This window comes from Eublepharis macularius, chromosome 11, assembly GCF_028583425.1.
Source record: "Eublepharis macularius isolate TG4126 chromosome 11, MPM_Emac_v1.0, whole genome shotgun sequence".
Lineage (NCBI taxonomy): Eukaryota > Metazoa > Chordata > Lepidosauria > Squamata > Eublepharidae > Eublepharis > Eublepharis macularius.
The window spans coordinates 8,311,845-8,327,157 of NC_072800.1; the positions used below are offsets into that span (position 1 = coordinate 8,311,845).

Sequence of the window (15,313 nt, forward strand, 5' to 3'; positions counted from 1 at the left end):
AAACACTTGTAATTTTTTTCTTTTTCTTCTTCTTTTGTTTTATATTTGCCTTTTTATGTTGGTTGTTATATTTATTTAATGTATGTATAGGTTATTTGTTGTGTAATGGAGTAATAATATTTTAAATAAAAATAATAAACACTGCAAAATTTGTTTTATACGAGTCATTTATCCATTAATCATTTAATTCTGCAAGGCTTGGAAGGAAATAATGCAAAGCTAAATAATATGTATACTTATCAATATGCAACTGTACATAGAAACAAGAAGATAAACTGATACTGCATAAATTTCTTAACACAAAGGAAATGAGATTACAGAAATCCCAAGGTCATGATCTGACATCATGACTAAGCAGATGCTATTCTATTTTCACCAATATTTATTTGTGAAAATGCTACTGAAATACTTTAATATTTTATTATTATTATGTAATTGTCAACTGTTATTCATTAATAATACCTAATATTGTCAAACAAACCTATTCTTTAACTCCCTCCTCACAGGTTTCACTATTCTGTGAGCTCTTCTGGGTGCCCATCCCCCGCTCTTGGGAGAGATGCCCTGGTTGGAATTCCTTTGTGAGCAAATAGCCACATTCACTCTGGCTACATGTTTTGCCAGATCATTCCCGAGTAACATAGGAGCAGGGATCCCATTTAGCACCCCTACTTCCAAAATTCCTCCGTGCCTTTGTATTGTATGTTCACTTTGGCAACCAGCGCAGGAAAAGCAGGATCTCCCAGGCCTTTAACTATCATGGTTTTCCCCTCCACTAGGATCTCTTACTTCACCAAGTCAGGTTTAATAACACACACCTCAGAACCTGAATCTCTCCAAGATAACACTTGGATCCATCCACCACCACAGGTTCACCTCTGAGAGAGACAGGATCCATGTGTCTCTCAGAGGTTAATATTAGACACACTCTGTTGTGTCCTGTACTTGAAATGGCAGTTGGTCTCTCTAAAGCCTGGTTCTCCACAGAAGCCTCTGAACATTCTAAGCCCTCCGTAGCCATTGGAGTTAACTGCTAAGAGGCACTGCCATTGTATGATAAAATTCACTTTTTTTTGCTTTATGGGGGTGTTTATTTATTCGGTTTGGAGTAATTGTGCCATGTGTCCTGTTTCACCACACTGGTAACATTTTGTCCGTGATCTCTGCTCACAGATGTTTCTCTGGGTTTCTTGCCATCACCTCCGGTATGATTTTTTCAGGTAGGCAAGGTTCGCTATGTGGCGCATACCTTTTAAAAGACTTTTCTGAGGAGAAATTTTTCTTCCTGGTCCATGATTTCAGCTGCTTTAGCTACAGTTCCCAGCTCTTTAGCTGGCCAGCAGTATTGAGGGGTATGATTTTATTAAACTGTTCCAATCATGTAAGACTGACAACATCTTTCCAGCTTCCAGCTTTTTCTAGTCATTGTTGCAGTAACCCGTTCTAATTTACAGACTACCTGAGCATAAGTCTCCTCAGGTTTCTTTGATACTAAAAAGCTAAACACTGCCCCAAAACACACAAAACTAAATTTAATCTATACATTAAAGGGATTCCCTTACAGAATTTCCCCCCTCCCTGTTTAGGCCTGTCATTCACTTGGTTAAAGAATATGATGTGGTTAAAGAACTTCAATGTGTTAACAGGAGAAAGGGAGGCTGGATGAAAAACAGAGTTGCGCTTACCGTAACTACTGTTCATTGACGTCTTCTGTGCAGACACACATGGGACTACGCCTGCGCAGGCCTGCCGACCGGATTTTTCTTTTCTAGCCAACGTCCACTAGGGGGCGCACGTACGCACCAATGCGCATGCACGGCTTTTCCCGCCCGAGCGACATTGGGCGACGTCGCCCCCTTCCCCTCAGTTTCTCCTTTGCCGCCGAATGTCCTCACATTATCTGGAAGAACACAGCGGGGTAGGAGGGAGGGTTGTGTGTCTGCACAGAAGACGTCAATGAACAGTAGTTACGGTAAGCGCAACTCTGTTTTCACTGTCCGTCTTCTGTGCAGCCCCACATGGGAGACTCACAAGCCACTTACCCAGGAGGCGGGCATGTGTCCTCATTGAAAAAGAGACTGGAGTACTGCTTGACCAACAGCAGCCGCTTTCCTTTCCCAAATATCTAAAGCATAATGTTTAGCAAACGTGTCAGAAGACGACCACGTTGCAGCCCTGCAGATGTCTTGCAAGGGCACGCCCCTAAGGAAGGCCGCAGAGGCAGCTTGCGCCCTGGTGGAATGAGCTTTTACTTCCAAAGGGCAAGGTAACTTAGCATGCGAGTAGCAAGCCCTAACAGTCTGAGTAACCCAGCGAGAAATTGATTGAGCTGTAGCAGCTTTTCCCTTTCTGGGCCCATAATAGCACACAAACAGCTGTTTGGCACATCTAAACTGTGAAGTACGGTGAAGGTAAAATAAAATAGCCCTTCTCACATCCAAGGAATGTAACGCCCTTTCAGAGTTATCAGAAGGGTCAGGAAAAAAGATAGGCAGGACAATGTCTTGTGAAGTATGAAACTGAGTGGAGACTTTGGGTCTAAAACGAAGGTCAGGTCTCAGAACTACTTTATTTTGATGGACCTTCAAAAAGGGAGGATCCCACCTTAGGGCCGCCAACTCGCTAACTCTGCAGGCAGATGTAATGGCGACCAAGAAAGCCACTTTCCAGAACAACCATTTTAACTCACAAGTAGCTAGCGGTTCGAAGGGCGATTTCATAAGCCCCGCCAATACTACTTGCAGTGACCATTGGGGAACAATTTCCTTGACCTGTGGAAACATGTTATACAACCCTTTCAGAAAAGACTTTGACAAACTGTGGGAGAAAACCGTTTTGCCATCTATCTTAGGGTGGAAGGCTGAAATAGCCGCCAAATAAACTTTAATAGAGACAGAAGGAACTCAAAAACAGATGACAGATGGCAATCCCAAACATTCAGCCCTCTGTTATTAGCCCAGGCTTCAAAACGCTTCCATTTAGCAGAGTATGATCTGCGAGTGGTGTCCCTACGTGCATTCAGCAAAATCTCAGCTACTCTGTCAGACATCCCTTCCGCCCCAGAATGTGCCAAGCAGTGAGGCTCAGTTTGGGTAGGTCGTGATACCAAACCCCTTTGTCGGACAGAAGGTCCGGGTTCAGAGGGAACCGATAATATGACCCCTGTGAAAGCTGCATGACATGTTGGAACCAAGCTTGTCTGGGCCAAAAGGGTGTCACTAGAATCATGTGAGGCCCATCCCTCTGAATTTTGCTGACAATGCGAGACAACAGCGGGAACGGAGGGAAGGCATAAAACAGGTGCCCTGTCCAGCGTATCTGGAACGCGTCCCCGAGGGAGCGGTGACCTAGACCTCCCCTGAAGCAAAATCGTGGGGCCTTCTTGTTGCCCTCCGATGCAAAGAGGTCTATGTCTGGGAACCCCCAGTCCAAAAAGATGGCGTTCAGGTAGCCGTCTGCTATGGTCCATTCGTAGCTAACGGATCGCATACGACTCAGTTTGTCCGCGATGACATTGGTGGTGCCAGGAATATGGACCACATGAATGAACACGCCTCTGTCCATGGCCCATTCCCAAATCCGAACGGCCTCGTCGCAGAGGGCCTTGGAGGTAGTGCCCCCTTGCTTGTTCAGGTAGAACATCGTGGTGCAATTGTCCGCGAGTACCTGAACGGATTTCTGCTGCAGCGTGTCTGCGAATGCGATAAGGGCATAACGGACCACTCTCAATTCAAGCAGGTTAATGTGATCTTCCCTTTCCTGCTCTGACCAAACCCCATGTGCCCTAAGGGCTCCATACTGGGCTCCCCATCCTATCGTGGAGGCATCAGTCGAGATTGTGATCTCGGTTTGGATGGACCCAAATGCAACACCCCCAAGGAGATTAGTCTCATTAAGCCACCATCGTAAGGTACGGAGAATCCCTCTAGGGATGGAGTACCGCTTGTTCTGGGATTCATGTTCAAAATCATGAACAGATAGGAACCATAGCTGGAGAGGTCGCATGTGCAACCGGGCCATAGGGGTAACTGCCGCAGAAGAGGCCACAAGGCGCAGCAGTCGCTGGATAGCCGTTACCAACTGGAACTTACATCTCGAAAAGAGATTCACCATCCTGCCAATCTTTAGAGCACGTTCCCTGGGCAGAAAACCTCTATTTACATTGCCATCCAGTTCCATACCGATAAACAGTATTCTCCTGGACGGGGTAAGGTTAGATTTTTTGAGGTTAACCAAAAGTCCTAATCGGGAGCAGGTAAGCATCACCGTATTAATTTGGGCCAGGAGTGCATCAGCAGAGGGTGCTGCCAAAAGCCAATCATCAAGATTGGGATAGATGGTACAACCTTGTTCCCTCAAGTACGCCACTACAACAGCCATACATTTAGAAAAAACCCAGGGGACTGTTGACAATCGAAAAGGGAGTACCTGATAATGGTAGGCCGTACCGTTACAAAGGAACCTAAGGTATTTCCTATGACCAGGGTGGATGGCAATATGGAAGTGCACGTCCCTGAGATCCAGGACAGCGAACCACATGTCCTCAGGCATTAACTGGAGGACTGTATTCAAGGTAAGCATTCTGAATCGCTTAACGAGAACGAATTTTTTCAATTCTCTTAGGTCTAAGATGGGTCGTACACCTCCATCCTTCTTGTCTACAAGGAACATCCTAGAGTAAAAACCCAAGAGGGGGTCCTGAGGGAGTACCTCCTGTACAGCCCCCTTATCCAGCAGTGTTACAACCTCAGCCTGTGACTTATCAGAAGAGGATTGTACTGAGTGGTCAGGAAGAGACAACACTGGGTAAACATCAAACTGAATTTTATATCCAACTGTAACAATGTTAAGAACCCAACTATCAGAGGTAATCTCTGCCCATGCTGAGGCAAACTGAGCCAATCTGTTACCGAACACGACAGACTGTTCAAATTCTAGTCAGAACTGCTTCGGCTGAGTTGCTGACTCTTTAGCATCGTGGGCTTGTTGACCGCGACGTGGGCGGTAGTTAGGCCTCCGTCGCTGGAAAGAGCTAGCAGGCGGCTGGAACTGCCTATAGGACCCATAACGTGGATACGGTTGATATCTCTGCTGTCGACCACGATAGCCCTGCGAGGAACGATACTGGAATCGATTCTCGGTGAATGGCCTGGTTGGGAGAATACCGTAGGAACGGGCTGTCAGCCGATCTTTACGTTTCTGCGACAGGTATTTATCCGTTTTCGAGGAAAACAGCGACTGACCCTCAAAAGGCAGGTTTTCCACTTTGTTTCGTGTCTCGACAGGCAGAGCAGTTGTGCGGAGCCACAAGTGTCTGCGGAGCACGATGGATGCCAAAGTTCTCGCAGAGGTGTCAACCGTGTCGCGGCCAGCATTTATCTGTCTCCATGACAGTTGTAGGGCCTCGTCAAGCACTACCTTCGCCAACACTCTCTTGTCTGCCGGAAGCTTCTCCATGAAAACCACCATGCGATTCCAGAGGAAAATTTGATAGGCACCCATGATGGCCAAGTAGTTAGAGATTTTGAGTGTTAGGGCAGCAGACGAATATAATTTCTTGCCTAACGAATCGAGCTTTCTGCTCTCTTTGTCGATGGGCACAGCATAGGACCCTTGGCGTTGACGGGTCTGCATCTCCTCAGTAATGAGGGAAGAAGGCGGTGGATGTGCGAAGAGATATGAACAGACGTCATCTCTTGTCTTGTACAGAGCTTCTAGTTTACGAGATGTCGGGTAAACTGAGGCTGGCTTCTCACAGATCATGTTGATGATTTCCACCAAACCTTCAGTGAACGGGAATGCTATGGTTGGAGGATTCCCAGACTGGACATACTGCAGGATCTTATCCTTTGGTTTAGGATCCACAGCCGAAATCTCAATGTCCAAAGAGCGGGCCATTCGGATCATCTGCTCAGTATAGAGCCGGTAATCTTCCGAAGGCGAAATACGACCAGTCCCAATAATGATGTCATCAGGCGACGGGTCAGACAGAGGGCTAGGGCTTGGACCCTGGTAAGGCTCAGACTGTCGGTAGGGCGAAGCACGTCCGGGAGAACCATAGTGGGAGAACTCACTCCGAGAGTCACCCCAATATTCTCTTCCAAAAGATGGAGAACAGGATCTGTGAGACCTCGCATAGAGGGAGCCCTCCCTGTTGTATCCGCTCCTAGGCAAGTGATAAGGCAGGTTCTCTCTGCCAGTGTAGTTGCCAGTAGACCACTTCTGGGTCACATGAGGTGGGGCGTCGGACAGGTCACCGTCATCATCAGAGGAACGGTACGACGGAGGTGACAGGTGCGGTGAAGGGGTCGCGGGCTTCTCCCAGAGCACCTCATCAGTTTGGACAGAAGTCGATTGCCTGTGCTTTGACTTCTTCTTGGCCTTCTTCTCGCCCTTGGAGGCTAAGCCCCGTTCGACGCTTCAACTCCGTTCCAGTGGATCCGGAGGTGTCAAAGTAGGCAACGGATCCGATGCCTTTGGTTCCGACCTGACACTAGGCTTCGGAACGAGACTGGGGTGAGTCGGCTCCGTATGCTTCGGAACCGATGATGTTGGTTCCGGTGTCGGATCCGACGGTTCAGGAGCTGACCCGGCCGAGATGTTCGGATCCGATGAAGTCTTGCACACCTTTGGAGTCGACGGAGCCGGAGGTTCCGACCTCGAGGGAGACTTGGAACGGTATCGCCGTTTCCGAGTCGGATCCGACTGCGGCGGTTTTGCGCGATCTGAAGCGGAGCCCGAAGCGTCTTTCGGATCCGAGGGTGGGGTCGGGGCTTGTCGGATCCGAGCTGGTGAGCAGGAGCGAGAGGTGGAACCGGAGCTACGGAGAGATTGTCTGGCCACCGAAGGGGTTTTGGCCGTCCCACTAACTGGAGGTGGTCCCCCAGGGGTATCAGGGGCTCCCGATGCCCGCATAGCCCTCCTCCAAAGCAAGGCATTCAACCTGTTCGCCCTCTCAGCCCTGGCCTTAGCTGTGAACCGTTGACAATGCTCACATCTCTCAATGATGTGTCCTTCACCCAAGCACTCAAGACAAACGGAATGGCCATCCGTTCGTGTCATCTTTGTTGAACAGTTCGAACAGCGCTTAAACAGCGACTTCTCCGACATACTGCAGACAGAAAAAAAGTTGAACGATCTCACTCTCAAAATGGCGTTTCTTCTCAAGCGGACAGCTAGATCTTCACCAGTCGGCGGCAAAGAAGAAACTGAGGGAAAGGGGGCGACGTCGCCTAATGTCGCTCGGGCGGGAAAAGCCGCACATGCGCATTGGTGCATACGTGCGCCCCCTAGTGGACGTTGGCTAGAAAAGAAAAATCCGGTCGGTAGGCCTGCGCAGGCGCAGTCCCATGTGGGGCTGCACAGAAGACAGACAGTGAACTATAGAAAACACTCTGAAGCCTCTTGTGCCCTTTAACAGTTAGCATGTTGAGTGCTCACGCACCAAGTAAGAACAACCAGGCATTTTTGGTCTAGATAGGAGGATCCCTGGTATGCAACTGCTGTGCCTATGGTGTGGTGGACTGGATCAAAAACCTGATATTCAGTTTCATTAATGTATGCATTAGACCATATGCAGTTAACGTCACATAGCAAGCATACTACTCAAGAAACAATCTCACTGAACGTAATAGGAGTTAACAATAAAAGGAACTTGTTTAGGCTCAAACTGATAGTCATAAAAGGATGCCTAGTTTCACAAGAGCTTGTGATTGCAACAAACAAGTTAAGTGGGCTCTTGCAGTTCAGCTTCGAAATATGATGGAGCAGCCCTGTAGAGACTGCTGTACTTATTGTGTCTCATCTACCTTTTTGTGTCATCTAAAGACCACCCCCCAAAGCCAAAAGAGCAGCCTGAAAAGCCAAATTAGTTGCTAAAATCAACACTATCAATCTGCACACATAGCATTATGCCTTGAAGAAAAGAATCACCATAAAGCTATCCAAGATTTTATAATCTAATCATCGAACAGCATTTTTCTTTCTTGCTGTTCTCTCACAAAAGTCAGTCAACTGACTGTTCTCTTCAAGGAGAAAATTTTAATTGCATTATTTAATAACACAGATTGCAAAACAATTAGCTCTTAAATATCTTTCCTACCATAGACAAATAGTTAAACAACTTCAAAATGGTAAAACAATTCACTGGTTGCCAGGCCCAAGTTTTTTATCTCTGTACTATCGACTTCATTTATGCTCCACTTTTCTCCCAAATGGAAATCCAAAGCAGCTTATAGCATTCTCCTCTCCATTTTAACCTCACAACAACCCTATGAGACAGTTTGGCTGAGTGTGTGCAACTGGCTCAAGGTCACCCAGCATTACAAGCTTCCATGGCATTGGGGATTCAAACAGTGATATCCAAATCCCAGTCCAACACTAGCTCTACCGCCATCCTTAATGAAAATTTCGTTACTTAAAACACCTAACCTGGAATGACAAGGAAACAATGACAAGGAAACAAGAAACTATGGTCATCCAAGTGGACCAATCACTAATACGCTCAGGTTATACATATTAAAATCATGCACATGTATGCCTTGCAGTCCCCAGTAACTTATAGTTTTGTACAGCTGTTCTGAAAGCTATGGGGAAAAAAATGACAGCAATGAAATTAAGAATTTTGGGAGAGGACCATGCAGAAGGTCCCCAGTTCAATCCTAGGCATCTCCAATTAAAAGTAGTAAAACCTCCCCGAGAGCTTGGAGAGCTGCTGCTGGCCAGAGTACGCAACACTGACCTTGATAGACTGTTTTCATGTGTTCTCGTTCACACAAGGGAAATTTCACAAAATGTTAGCCCTATTAAAACAAAGACTTTCTGAGGCTAGCGATATTGTCTAGATAGCAGATGTGAAAGCCCTAGAAAAAAGGTTTTCCTGAAGAATTTTTTTCCCAGTTGAAAACTAGACATTTGGGAGGAATGATGGCAATCATCCCCAAAAGGCCCATCTCTCCTTCAGGGCTCCCAAACCATCCCTGGGATTATAGCCTATGGGAAATCTAAGGCATTGCCAGTCAAACAGGCCCAGGAACTCCACTCGACAGGAAGGGATCAGCAAGACTGTTTTAAAAGGGGCAGGAAAAAGCTTCTTTCCTCGGATAGGAGTTTGGAGGTTTCAGTTAACAGTGCCAAATTAGCCAAAATTATTATTTGGGTATTTAGGTAGAATACGTAAACTTGTTTTTAGGTGCTAAATAGGCACCCTGGTAAAAGCCAGAAGCACCAAATCTACCTGGACAATTTCTGAGAGCCAGGGACTGTGAGGTGAAAGAACCTACACCTTTGAGGGAACCTGCATTTGGGTAACCAAGTCCAGGAAACCTCCTGAGATAAACTTTTTGAGGAAAGGAAGTAAGAAAGAATCTCCCCTAAGTGTTCATTTATCAGAGTTAGGTACAGTAACAAAATATTCAATCTCATGGGAGAAAGGATAACTGCTGGGCTACCGTGAAGAATCACTTTACCCTTATAGGCTGAAATATTCCACACCTAACACTTGTACTGAATATCTTCTTTTTTGTATGAAATGAAACATGTTGTTTTGGCCTTCATTTGTGTTTTATCTATCCAGTCCAATATATAGAAAAAGAGGGAACAAATTTACCTCATAAATTAGGGTTGCCAGGTCCCTTTATCCTCCCGCCAGGAGGTTTGGAACCTGGCTTTTCTTTTTCATTCCTTTTGCGTGGTGCCAACGTGATGACATCACTTCTGTAAGTGACGTCACCACACCAGCGGCACGGCAACACCACTCACGTAAGTGACGTTGTCGGGCTGGCCGCAGGAGCATTCCTGTGCTTGGCACGGAGCCAATTCGGCCTGTTTGGGGCCCAATTCAGCTCCAAACAAAACATGGGGATGCTCCCATGGCCGGCGCAATGACGTCACTTACGGAAGTGACGTTACCACGCTAGGTGGGAGCGCGCACACAGCATGCACTCCTGAGGCGCCTGCCCAGCGATTGGCAGACAAGGAGTCAAATCCTCGGGAGTTTGCCCACCACAGGCAAGCACCTGGGAACCCTATCATAAATGCATCCAATATTGTTATCATAGTGTCTGAATAAGACATGTTGGGGGCAGGCAGTTTACACACTATCAACATTTCAATATAAGCTCATCTGTCACCCATTCCTATGAATGTGAGTGGTTGATGATTCAAAGATAAAGAGAGGCTACTGTGACAGGGTGGCTGTTTGAGAAAGGTTCCAGGTAATTACGGAGGACCCTGAGCCTTTTCAATATAACATCATCTGAACATAACAGAGCCTCAAGCCTACAGTACAGTTGCCTCAGTGCGTCATCCTACTCAGCCTCCTCCCATAACTACCACAAAAACACTCTCAAAAATTCTCTTTTGGAATGTGTGAAATACTTAACAGAAGAATTTAAACACTCAAGATACATGTGAAGATTTCATGTAAACCATCTCTTTATGTAAAAACAAATAGTTATTCCTGTATTTAGACATATTCAAGACTCTAAAGATAACTAATTTTGTTCATAATTAATATGCTATAATGGGAATAGCTTCTTGAAGAATTCAATGCTTTGTGTTTTGAAGTGTAGCCTGATATCCAAATATTTATTTCTTTAAACCTCACCTTTTCCTCAACAGGCTTACATAATTCTCTATTTTATCCCAACTACCACCCTGTGAGGTAGGTTAAGCTGAGGTGTGAGTGGGCCAAAATCACCCAGAAAGCTTCCACAGAAGAGTGGGGATTTGAACCTGGTTCTCCCAGATCCTAATTTGACACTACAATATGCTTGCAAATATTCAGCCAGTCCCATTGTCATTGTGTATGACTAATTCTGTTCTCTTGTTTTCAACAAGATTTGTGTCTTCTATTTTAAACTTACAATTTTTTCCTGCTTCTCAGATGGCACGCTACGACTAAGCTAAAACAGAGTGCAGCCATTCTTAGTGTTCTGTAATAGTAAGTATATTCACAGTTTTGCTTGTAGGAAACTAAGGCTGTAATCCTAATAACACTTTCCTGGAGTAAGCCCTACTAAATAAAATGAGCAGGCCTGCTCAGGTTTGCTCTCTAGGCAGCGCAATTGTAAGGACACTTTCCTGCAAGGACACCCCATTGAGCAACATGGAATTCCTAAGCAGACATGCTTAGGAACATTCCTTTTAAGACTACCAAGACTTTAAACTACCTATTACCCGACAGCCCTATTACCAAAATTGCTATAGTTGAACAGCTTCCTAACTCCCTGCATCTCAAGTATTGCTTTCTTTTGATTCCTGCCATAAAAAGACATTATACTGTGTCTCCACAGAAAAAAATTAATTACTTGAAATATGGTATATATTTAAATAATATTGTTTACATAACTTAACACTTAAAATTCATATGGAGACCCAACTCAGCTGAGAGGACAAGATTTTCCGTGTCACCTTTTCACTGTCTCAAAAATAATTCTGTGTAAGTAGTTGTTGCAGGAGGAGCAGCTGCCTTAACTGATGTTCTCATGCCTTCCAGTTTCAAACACTGCCTCAAGTAATTAGAGCCTGTAAGCTCAAAAATGTGGTCACATTTTATAAGACACTGTTCTTGAGAAAAGAGGAACTTCTGCATTCATGAAAAAACACCAACATAACATTTTAAGGAGTCTCTAAAATTCATATGCAATTTAACATGCTCAAGGATCTCTGTCAGCAGCAAAAGCCTGTTCCTAAGGCTGTTTCAGTAATAACTAGAATAATTTATCCCTTTAAGAAGCCCTTATCAATCTCCCATACACATGCATTCTCCATTTTGATCCCACTGTGCAGAACGACCCTGTCCGAGGAGGCCAGGAAGACATCATCTGGCAGGATGTGTACAACAGAGATGGTCAGAAAGGCATTTTAAAAAGGAATCAGAATTGCAGTATAATGGAACAGTCCAGGGGGGCACTTTTATAAGAGAAGAGTCAACTGTAATGTTTACTGTCAGTTTCATCTGGCTTTTACTGCACTGTCTCCTTACTTTGTAATCCACTCTCAGCATTACTTATGGTTTTCATGCCTTACAGTTTTCTGTTTGTACCATTTCCTAATTTCTGTAGTCCTAATTTCATTACAGTGTTGCTTGATGTGTTGCACTCTTACCAAATTCTGTTCTATATTTGGTAAACTCTATTAAATCTCAGAAAGGTGGAGTGTAAATGAACTAATTGCTAAGTATAATAGAGGCTATATAATGAGCCAAAATTGAGGTGAAGGGGTGTCATCCAATTATGTGATATGTGTTACTGACATCAAGTATTCAAGGGTCCCATGAAAAGTAACCCCAACCACCCTTTCAATGATTGCAAAAAAGCCACAGTACAGTGAAGGAAATATAAAATTCCAGTCATTAAAAAAACTCATGGGGTGGGTGGGTGGAGGAGCATTGTACTAAGTATGTGGTTAGCCTGCATCATTGGAGTAATAACAAAGAAAAAAGAAGGAAGGACTCTTACTTGCTAGAAAAAATATTTAAAGATGATAAAAAGGAGCAGCTGAGAAATCCAACATTTAAGTGACTTATAGACTAAGGTTGGGTCCTACCTCTGATACAACTACATCAGGAGAGAAGAAAAAACTGTTATCAGTGAGACTAAGAACTGTACTATATACAGTTACTTTGGAGTAAACCTTGTGGAACATAATGTGCCTTCAAGGAAATACACACTGGATACAACTCTGTTGGTCTAGCCATTTTTCCTGTACTTGTTTTGTTGGTGCCCTGTCTTTCAATCCAGTGGAGACTCGACACAACTTAAATGGCTCTTAAGCTGGCCCAAGGTCAGCCGGTGAGCTTCCATGACCGAGCAGGAATCCAACCCGAATCTCTCAGGTCCTACTACACTGCACTGACTACGTACATACATGAACCACAATCGGGGGGGGGGGGGCGGTCGGAATCCCGCTCTGCCATGGAGACTTGCCGGGCAATCCAGCGTCAGTCACGCTCTCCGCCTGACCTACCTCACAAGATTGGTGTTGTGAGGGTAAAACGGAGAATGGCAGAAGGCGATTCGAGTTCCCAAACAGAAGAAAGACAGGGAAGAAATGAAGCGAACCAAGCAATAAATTGCAGGGCAGCCCGGATAACGGTGCGGTAGACGCACGCGGAGGTCCAAGGCACGGGAGCGCCGGGGCAGCAGCCCCTCCTCTGCCCTGCCGTCTCCCACCGGGCTCCCCCGAACACTCGCCGAAGCAGGGCGCGCCGCCCGAGCCCCTCCACCGGGCGCGAAAGGAGAAGAAAGTTGCGCCCGAAGCGAGGCGCCTCCGGCCGGCGAAGACACTCACCTCCGCGGGGCCGGGCTCGCTCCGTCGGCCACCTTCGGGGATGGGGGAGTGGCGGAGCAGCGGGAGAAGCAGGCACCGCTCTCCAGCCACGCGGGTCCCCCTGGCGGCGGAGGGGGAAGCCCGCCCGCCCGCCCGCCCGCTTCGAGGGGGGGAGCAAGGCCGCTTTCCGGCCGGGGCTCTCGGTCACCGCCGCGGCCGAGGGAGGATGGCGCGCCGGCTTCGTCTCCCTCCCTCGCCCAGGCGCGCCGGAGCCGGACAACAGCGAGGGACGGACATCGGTCAGCGGCGCAGCCCGTGCGGTGCCGCCTCTCCCCGATCCTCCGCCGCCTCCGGCCTCCCCCTAGGCGCCGCCTGCCTTCGCTGGAGCGCGGCGGGACAGACGTTGGCAGCCCCCCGTCACCAGCGCCGCCTCGGCAGGCTCGTGCGCGTCCCAAACCGCGCGCGCGCGTCCTCGTTCTCTCTCACGCCGCCCTCCCTCCTCCCCTCGCCGGCCCGCCCAACCCCGTCCCGCCACCCGCACCTGACTCCGCCCCCTCCCACCAGCCGAGTAAGGCGGAGACCCTGCCCCGCCCACAGGTGACCCGGATGTGGCAGTCACGTGGGCGCGCTCGGCGGACGAGGAGGGATTGGCTCACTGTGGTGAGCCGCCCAGAGGTAGAAGGTGTGAGGGGGCGTGGCCTTTGGGGGGGTCACGCGAGCCTGCGCGAACTGCCCCAGCCCCGCCTACCCACGGGAAGAAGAAATGTGGCGCAGGAGCGGCCACAATTATCTTACACTGGTGTAAGTCTGCGTAGGATTGCGCTGTTTAATTCCCCCCCCCTGGATTGCATCTTGAAATTCTTGTTCTTTAGTGCTGAAAGAATCATAGGGTTACAAGGGACCTCCAGGGTTGTCTAGTCCAACCCCCTGCACAATGTAGGAACTTCACAACTACTCCCCCCCCCACACACACAACCAGTGACCCTTGATCCATGGCAAAAAGTGGCAGAGTCTGTAGCCAAACTGGCCTGAGGAGAATTGCTACCTGACCTCAAGGCCTTACCCTGGGCGTGTAAGAAGGGGCCAGGAGAACTAACCGCTGAAAGCCACTTCACCCTTCTGCAATTTCCACATTGCCTGTAAAGAAACGAGCAAGCAAAAACAGTTCTTTTGGGTGGGGAGAGCTATATAAAGATGCAATGCCCCTAAAGTTAAATGCCTTTAACAAATTTAACTGAATCAGCCCCATTCAAAGAATGGGATTTCTAAGCACTCAGTTATGGCTGAATCTATGCTTAGTCGTTGTTGTATAGCATCAGATGGATGTAAAAATAATGTTTTTTTCCAGCACCAAATTGCCTTCATCAAATGTAATAAATAAATTTAAGTGTACGTTATTAGAACATATATTTATTAGTGTCACTGTTGCATCTCTTTTGGTTACAAACGTATTTTTTAAAATTGTCTAAATTACTAACAGCTCAACTTCACTAAAGAAGCTTTAAAGATTTACAGAAGAATATAGGTAGAGAGAAAGAGAGAGCATAGAGCATATAAGAAGTTACCATAAGACAGGGTTGCAGATAATACAAAAGAAATAATCTGTAACTATACCTTGAACACTACCAAACAGACCTGTTCATCCTTGGGGATGTAGGGGATAGAGATAAGCCAGCCTCTAGCACCTTCCCAACTGCATCCCTTCATCCATCCTTCACCTCTCCCAGGTTGACAGTTTTTTATCAGTTACATGAACGTTCCAAAGAGATGTCCATCACAGCAATTGGAGCCAATGGTATTTTTCCTGCTGCTGTTATAGCTCTCTCTTTCCTGCTTTCCCAGGGCACTATTAGAAAGGTGCAGGGCTCAATTCCAGGGGGAGTGTGCCAGAACACAGTTCCGGTAGTTCCCCAAAGAGGTCACATGACATGTGGCCCTGCCCACCTGACTCAGCCATTTTAGGCTCATTTCGTCCTGGATTGGGGCAGAAACGGCCTGGATCGGGCCTTTGGACAGGTGGTGGATCACTCTCCTGTTCAGC

The 15,313-nt window shown here is 46.9% G+C and overlaps 1 protein-coding gene across 3 annotated transcripts in view; it reads right to left on the bottom strand.

Annotated features, from left to right (window-relative positions):
* GALNT1 (polypeptide N-acetylgalactosaminyltransferase 1) overlaps window positions 1-13,741 on the bottom strand; it is a 176,224-nt gene extending 162,483 nt beyond the window's left edge. For all 3 annotated transcript variants that reach the window (XM_054990995.1, XM_054990994.1, XM_054990993.1), the window contains exon 1: window positions 13,294-13,741. The gene's annotated coding sequence lies outside the window, so the exon portion shown is untranslated. The remainder of the gene's footprint in view (window positions 1-13,293) is intronic.
* Between the last annotated feature and the right edge of the window lie 1,572 nt (window positions 13,742-15,313).